At 47.9% G+C, this 5,256-nt stretch overlaps 1 long non-coding RNA gene across 1 annotated transcript; it reads left to right on the top strand.

Annotated features, from left to right (window-relative positions):
- Nucleotides 1-3,262: 3,262 nt before the first annotated feature.
- Nucleotides 3,263-4,128, top strand: LOC117806759. The gene is made up of 3 exons (XR_004629743.1): nucleotides 3,263-3,315; nucleotides 3,568-3,685; nucleotides 3,934-4,128. It is a non-coding gene; the product is annotated as an uncharacterized LOC117806759 (long non-coding RNA).
- Nucleotides 4,129-5,256: the final 1,128 nt, after the last annotated feature.

Consider the following 5,256-nt stretch of genomic DNA (forward strand, 5'->3'; position numbering starts at 1 on the left):
AGTTGAACTCAGTTTTTAGATGCTGTGAAAATGATTAAATTCCATATAAACCACTTCTTAACTTTTTAAATCATAAGTGATGCTAAAGAAGCAGGTTATCTATCAGCTTGGACGTTGTTTACTTCCGGTTTCTGAAACCGGAAATCCAGTGACGTCTGGCCCAGCATCCTGCAGACCAGATCCAACAGAACAGACTACAGACTTCAAACGCATTATCAGGGCTCTCAAGTCTCACACGCGCATTTCAGCCTGTTCACACGCTCACACGCCACACTTTGTATTTCTCACGCGTAATTACTAGGACAACACCAACCAAGTTGCGCCATTTTTCCTTAAGCTGTGGAACAGGTAGGAATCAAGTGGGTTTCCTGTATAGCTCAGAATGAGCTTGCCACGCACCAGCTAATCTAAATGAACATTACGTTCCAAAGAAAAGGATGCGCAATGCAGACTGACCGCAGGTTAGGAGACGCAATCTGTCTGCAGACCTGAAGTTAATGGACCTGAAGCTAACGGACCTGAAGTTAACAGACCTGAAGCTAACGGACCTGAAGTTAACAGACCTGAAGCTAACGGACCTGAAGTTAACGGACCTGAAGCTAACAGACCTGAAGTTAACACACCTGAAGTTAACGGACCTGAAGCTAACGGACCTATAGCTAACACACCTGAAGTTAACGGACCTGAAGTTAACAGACCTGAAGTTAACACACCTGAAGCTAACGGACCTATAGCTAACACACCTGAAGTTAACGGACCTGAAGTTAACAGACCTGAAGCTAACGGACCTATAGCTAACACACCTGAAGCTAACAGACCTGAAGCTAACGGACCTGTAGCTAACACACCTGAAGTTAACAGACCTGAAGCTAACGGACCTGAAGCTAACGGACCTGAAGTTAACAGACATGAAGCTAACGGACCTGAAGTTAACAGACCTGAAGCTTACGGACCTGAAGCTAACAGACCTGAAGCTAACGGACCTGAAGTTAACGGACCTGAAGCTAACGGACCTGAAGCTAACAGACCTGAAGCTAACAGACCTGAAGTTAACAGACCTGAAGTTAACAGACCTGAAGCTAACAGACCTGAAGTTAACAGACCTGAAGCTAACAGACCTGAAGCTAACGGACCTGAAGCTAACGGACCTGAAGCTAACGGACCTGAAGTTAACGGACCTGAAGCTAACGGACCTGAAGTTAACATTCGTTAACGGAAACATTCAGTCTGATGTGAAGTCGTCCCTCGAGGAGGATGATCTCAGACAGCAGAGTCAGAGGGGTGATCAGCTCTATAAATACATGATATTTAATACTTGTCAACTTGTTTGTGTTCAGTCTGAAGCTGGTGATGATCCGGGGGATGTAAAGTGAGCGGGAGGTTATGTAAATCCTGATTCACCCGTCCTCTCATCTCCTCTGTGATCTCTGAACATGACTGAGTCTGAGTCTACCTGCTCATCATTCTCCTGAGGACGGACCACAGGTGAGCCAGAGGCTTGTTTATCACTCAGGTCTGTTTAAAGCAGAGCGTCTGGCCTCTCTCTCCTTTATTTGTTCTCTGTAGATATCTCTCTCCGTCTTCGCTCCCTCTCTCCGTTCTCTCTTTATCTCTCCGTCCTCTCTCTCTCTCTCGTCCGTATACAGTCACAGATTAAACTTCAGCATATTGTTGGATCAGATGCGCTGCAGGAGAACCTCTGCTGTTCCTGTTGTCACCCCATTAGACGAGCCGCTGTTGAGGCGGGCGATCTCTTTGACCTCTGACCTCTGTGAACACGGCCGGGCTCTCGTATTAGACATCGCGGCCTGTGCATGTTCCCCGTCTATTTACAGGAAGTCAAAGTTCAGACAAACAATTTATGCATCACGCCGACCATCGCAGCCAGGACGGTTTAAGCTCTGAATAATCACGGAGGAGGAGGAGACGCAGAGAGGGAGAGATGGAGGGTCATTAAGGAACACAAGGGCGAGCGGCGAGGAGTCATCGGGCACGTTGGCGACTCGTAATGTGTGAACGGATGGCGGGGACACGACCCTGTGATAGTGAGGTGTCAAAGTGTCCTGCTGCCACCACAGAGGGCTGGCTCGGAACCCGGGCGACACTGGAGGGTGTTTGGGGTGAGGGTGTGGGGGTCAGGTCAAAGAGGATGACACCTCATAATCAAAGGGAGGTGACATCTGAGTCAATCAGGGCGCCCGATGTCAGGGACGGTTTACAAAGAGCAGCAGGACAACAACGGCGTCCACGACCACGAAACCTGAGAGTGTTTACCTGTGGACTCTGCACAGGTGACATCACTCTGCACAGGTGACCTTCACATTACCACATCTTTAGAAGGTCTCCTGATCTGATTGGATAAGATGGATTTAAAGACTCTTCCATGAACAGGAGTCTCCTCTCTGCATGTCCACAGAGAGGCCGACCTGCTCTCAGGCCGCCTCCTGCATCTAGCATGCAAACCAAGAAATACAACACTATATTATTAACTGTGTGTGTGTGTGTGTGTGTGTGTGTGTGTGTGTGTGTGTGTGTGTGTTTGTGTGTCGAGCTGACACTGTGACTCAAAGTTTCCTCTGAGCTCTGCAGGACAAACTGCACCTTCAGCCTGTCTGCTGCCTCCGCGGGGAGAGAGTCTGTGGAGTGGAGCGGGAGAGAGGGAGGGCAAGAGACATAGACGCACAGAGAGAGAGAGGGGGAGGTGGGGGAGCTGTTGAAGTTGAAGCCTGTTCTTTTGTGGCGCCCTGCCTTCTGATCATTTACATCAAGTTGACATTCGGAGAGTTTACTCTGGGGTCTGTAATTGTATTCTTTCGCCAGTTCTGCATTGCCGACCGTGAAAATGGAATCTTATCAACCCTGACCAATTTTTAATGTACAAAATGAATTGGCAGGGGTTCAAAAAAAGGGGGAGCTACAATTCAAATCAGGTGAATGATACACGCTGTTTTTTTTCAGTGAGTGATTGAGCCGCCCCCCCCACCCCCCACCCTCCAACCTCCCAGCACCTTATCACCTCCTGCATTCAACGATCACATTACACCGGATTTATTCCCTTTCACTGCGAGGCCGAGCACAGGAGGGGCAGCTCCAGGTAAAAACACATCTGTTTGTGTGTGTGTGTGTGTGTGTGTGTGTGTGTGTGTGTGTGTGTGTGCTCATGCATGCCTCGGATGTATGTGGATATACATACCTGTGTGGTTTCTACATGTTCTCCTCTGTGTGCAGGGGGACAAGGGGGGCGAGGGGGGAGGAGCTCAAGGAGGAAATGTGTCAGAGGGGTTAATCCTGCACGTATTCAGCGGCAGCTCTGAGGTGAGACGGTTAATTGAACTGATGACCTGCAACAAAAACAGAGCTCACAGCGCCGACGCACATACAAGTGTGTGTGTGTGTGTGTGTGTGTGTGTGTGCACTCTGATGAACACTAACGTGGAGGGGGTTCGAGAGTGAAGACTGCACAGGTCTCTGAGTGAACCCCCCTCCAGGTCTCTCTATGTGGCCACATTCAGAACATCACGCACGCCAACTTACAGCAGAGTAAACATGTTCATGTTTCCTCATCAGGGGAGAAAACTACGCCAGGGCCCCCGTGTGACCACGCAGCACAGAGCGCCGTCACTGATCGCACGTGAGTTCAGTCCAGAGAGAGAACGGCTGCTGTCGATCCAGGAGGGACAGACAGGTAAGAGGGGGACAGAGACTTATCCTGTTCAGTGTCTCATGCATCGTCCTTCAGTGAAGTCGTGTTCAGACGTGTTCCCTCTTGGTCATTTTAGATCAAAGTAGAGAATGACCGTAAAGGGGGTCCAGGAGACGAGGGGTATAATCATGATGATACTGACCGCTCTCTCCTTGTACGTTTGAGAGAAAGAAGAGGTTTTTGGCGGTCTCTGCAGACCCTGATCTGGAGCGTTCTCTCTCCCTCTGCAGGGTCACTCTGCATCCATCATGCTCATCCAAAGCTCTCCGGTCTTAAAGTCAGAGGTCTCAAACCTCTGGACTGCAGAACCTCTTCAGTATTCCAGCCCTGATCCCCGAGCAGAGGATGAGAAGGAAGACTGCAGAAAAAACAAAGGGAGTGAAATGAAAGCCATACATATGTTCATATCGCAGCAGTAATAAAGATTAAGTAGAAGTTAATGGCGTCCTCAGTCATGCTCGCCGAGGTAATCTCTCTTTTTTAAATCAAAATTAGATTTGGAGGGGAGGAACAAACAGGGGGTGAGACTTTGGCGTAATATTTTAATCAAATTGTCATGAGTGAGTGGATACAATTAGGGAGGCTGTCAGTCACCAAGGCAGGGACCCTGTTGTTGTTCAGCTGGAGAGGAGGAGGAGGAGGAGGAGGGGGAGGAAGATGGGAGGAAGAGGGGGAGGAGGGATGAACCCGGGATGGAAATGGGAGCGTAGATAAGAGAGCATCTGATCTGGAACAACACTGACCGGCCTCAGAATAACCTCAGGTAAGGACGCAGGTCAGGTGAGAGAGTGCGCCCTGTGTACAGAGACTTAAATTAAGAGAGACCAATTGACCTGGTGAGGATGTTTTTGGACTGTGCGAGGAAGCCGGAGTACCCAGAGAGAACCCATGCATGCACAAGGAGAACATGCAAACTCCACACAGAAAGGCACCTGACTCGAACCCAGAACCTTCTAACTTTGAGGCAACAGCGCTACCCACTGCACCACCATGAAGCCTGTAGGTTCAATCATCAGAAATGATTTTGACTCTAAAATAGTAATTATTGAGAAAATAAGACATCTTTGACATATCAAGAATGTTTACATTTAGCAGTTTAAACGTGCCAACTTAGTTTAACCCCTGTTGGTGTCAAGTTTGGAAAAAGACCACAAAACAGACTGAGTTTGTTGGAATAGAACTCTATTCCCCAGAGAAGGAAAACAACGACATTTCTCCACCATAGATGACGCACGTTACTGCCCCCTTCTGCTCTGGAGAGGTACTGCAGATGGGATTCCTACCGAGTTCCTTGTTTTGACATAAAGCAATCTGGTAGTTTGAAGGATTTTACATGTCGTGTTAAAACTACATGAATTAAAAATGTTTAACCACTAGACATGAATTAATATAATAGAAGCTACATGTTATACTTATGTTGATAAAACAGACAACCATGTTGCTTTTTTTGAATATAGGAGAGGAGCTAAAGAAGACTTTAGGTTCTAAATGAGACTAAAGTCCTGTGATGATGGACCACAGCTCAAACGTATAAAGATGTTTGTAAAGTCAGT

The sequence above is a fragment of the Notolabrus celidotus genome, chromosome 22 (genome assembly GCF_009762535.1).
Source record: "Notolabrus celidotus isolate fNotCel1 chromosome 22, fNotCel1.pri, whole genome shotgun sequence".
Lineage (NCBI taxonomy): Eukaryota > Metazoa > Chordata > Actinopteri > Labriformes > Labridae > Notolabrus > Notolabrus celidotus.